This window comes from Erythranthe guttata, chromosome 11 (assembly GCF_056151865.1).
Source record: "Erythranthe guttata isolate IM_541 chromosome 11, IM_541, whole genome shotgun sequence".
In the NCBI taxonomy this organism is placed as follows: Eukaryota; Viridiplantae; Streptophyta; class Magnoliopsida; order Lamiales; family Phrymaceae; genus Erythranthe; species Erythranthe guttata.
In genome coordinates this window covers 957,526-960,276 of record NC_142543.1, presented here as the reverse complement: position 1 = coordinate 960,276, position 2,751 = coordinate 957,526, and the positions used below count along the sequence as shown (strand labels likewise).

The 2,751-nt window shown below is 33.6% G+C and overlaps 1 non-coding gene across 1 annotated transcript; it reads left to right on the top strand.

Annotated features, from left to right (window-relative positions):
* The first annotated feature begins 2,392 nt into the window (after positions 1 to 2,392).
* LOC148766733 (5.8S ribosomal RNA) lies at positions 2,393 to 2,548 on the top strand. The gene has a single exon (XR_016034606.1). It is a non-coding gene; the product is annotated as a 5.8S ribosomal RNA (ribosomal RNA).
* The last annotated feature ends 203 nt before the right edge of the window (positions 2,549 to 2,751 follow it).

Below are 2,751 nucleotides of genomic sequence, written 5' to 3'. Positions count from 1 at the left end.
TTGTTTTCAAGAGAATTCTCTAGGGAGACATCATCCTATCATTTAAATTAATCCCTCGTCTCTCCAGACCGTAAGTATTTCATAAGGTGATTTGTTTGGTTTCACAAAGCGGACTTCTCCAAGCTCAATTGTTTATTTATGTGCAAAGTGAATTATTCATTTGAACACTTCTCGATACGTCAATTAGTTTCACAAAGCGGACTTTTGAGAGGAGAATTGTTTTAAAATATAGCCCATTCCTACATATATAATTAAAAAGTTTTGAAGTGTAGTTTCAAACACAAAAAATGGTTTATAAGAAAGAAGTTCAGAGCCAGAAGTTATGCTCAGTTTTCTAGATTCACCCAATCGCATTCGAGAAAATTGACAGTTATGTGTCTTCTGAAGCCAAAAGAGTCGTAATCACCGACCTTAAGTTTGCATTTCTAAGTGTTTTACTTGTTTAGTTAATAGCACTTTGCACCCTTGAAACAAAATAAATCATGTATAAATACATCATCAACATATTTAAAAAATATAGTTTTTATCACAAAGAAATATTTTACAAAAGGAAAAAAATCCTTCAGCTATTTTGTGTGTTTCTGATTATATGTAGATCTACGAATTTTCTACGGTTGAACTCATCCAAATGTAAATAACCGAATGTAACATCTAATTGGGGTTTTTATGCATAAGTCCCCAACCAAGCATCTTTATTATTCTAGGTTAAGGGGCTATATCTCTTTCACCAATAAGCCCATCCCTTTAATATTTATTATAACCAAAGGAAACATTCATGTATATCCCAATATTACCCTCAACCATTTATACCCAATTCTTAATTGTAACCCCAATTTATCAATTTTGCCCACAAAAATCAAATTTTGACCACAAAAATTCAATTTTGACTTTTTTTGGAGCATAATTTAATATGCTCCAATTTCATCCTTAACTTAATTTAATCTCAATTTGACCCCAAATTTCACAAATTATTCAATTTTGACCCAATTTTTTTTTTTCAACAATTTTTTTTTTCAAAAAAAACATTTTGCCGCCGGTCTCCGGTGTTGACTTTTCAAAATTTTTTTTTTCTTTCGGATTTTTTAGCCGGTTTCCGGTGTTGACTTTTTTTTTTTCTTTTCTTCCGGATTTTTTCGCCGGTTTCCGGCGTTGACTTTTTTTAGTTTTTTTTTTTTAAGTTTTTTTTTTTTTTTTTTTGTTTTGTTTTTCCACGTCCGCCGCTAAACGTTGACTGTAATTGTGCTGTCACTGACAGTAAATTATCGTAATTATACTGTCAATGATAGTTAATTAACGTAATTGTACTGCCGTTGACATTACATTTATGTAATTGTGCTGCCGTTGACAGTAAATTAATGTAATATTATTATTTTTTATTTTTTATTATTTTTTTTATTTTGTTTGATTTGTTGACAAGTCAACGTAATTATATTACTGTCGTTGACAGTAAAATAACTGTAAACACAATAATATTACTGTCAACAACATCAATATTATTATTTTTTTGGGGTTTTTGTTTTGTTTGAGTTATTCACGGAGTAACGTAATAATATTACTGTCTATTATTGTAATATTACTGTAAACACAATAATATTACTGTGGTTGACGGTAATATTACTGTTGTTATAGTAATATTGCTGTCAACCACATCAATATTATTATTTTGTTTGGATTTTTTGTTTGTTTGAGTTATTCACGAAGTAACGTAATAATATTACTGTCTATTATTGCAATATTACTGTGGTTGACGGTAATATTACTGTTGTTATAGTAATATTATTGCCACTCACAGTAATATTAATTCTTTTGGCTTTTTATTATGTTTACATTTGTTGAGCGGTCAACATAGGAATATTACTCTATTACACAATAATAATGAGTTTTGTTGTGTTAATATTACTGTGCTAGAGATTAATATAGCAATATTACTGTGTTAAACTGTAGTTTAGTTAATTTTACTGTGTTTAACAGTAAAATAGTTAATATTACTGTCAATCACAGCAATATTGTTGTGTAAACGAAAAAAAAAAGTTGCAGAAAGAAAGAAAAAAAGAGAAAAAAAAAAATCAAAAAAGTCAACGCCGGAGACCGGCGAAAAAATCCGGAAGAAGAAAAAGAAATAAAAAAGAAAAAAAAAATTGAAAAGTCAACACCGGAGACTGGCGGGAAAAAAAAAGTTTGGGGTCAAAATTGAATAATTTGTGAAACTTGGGGTCAAATTGAGGTTAAATAAAGTTAAGGATGAAATTTGAGCATATTAAAGTATAAGGGGTTATTTTAGTCCTTTACATAAATCTGGACCATCCAAGGAAAACTCAACGAAGCGTCCGCTCCCTCGCTGCCTCGTTCGCGACGTGCGCGGGGGTGCGAGACGTGTCTTTTATGTCAAAACGACTCTCGGCAACGGATATCTCGGCTCTCGCATCGATGAAGAACGTAGCGAAATGCGATACTTGGTGTGAATTGCAGAATCCCGTGAACCATCGAGTCTTTGAACGCAAGTTGCGCCCGAAGCCACTAGGCTGAGGGCACGTCTGCCTGGGCGTCACGCATTGCGTCGCCCCCCCTCTCTCGCTCCGTCGGGGCGGGATCGGGGGGCGGAAATTGGTCTCCCGTGCGCGCGGCTGGCCCAAATGAGATCCCTCGACGATGCACGTCACTAGCAGTGGTGGTTGAATTCTCGACTCGCTTACTGCGGGTAAAGGAATTTTTTGTCTTGATCTCTTTATAAATAAATACCCATTGATAGGC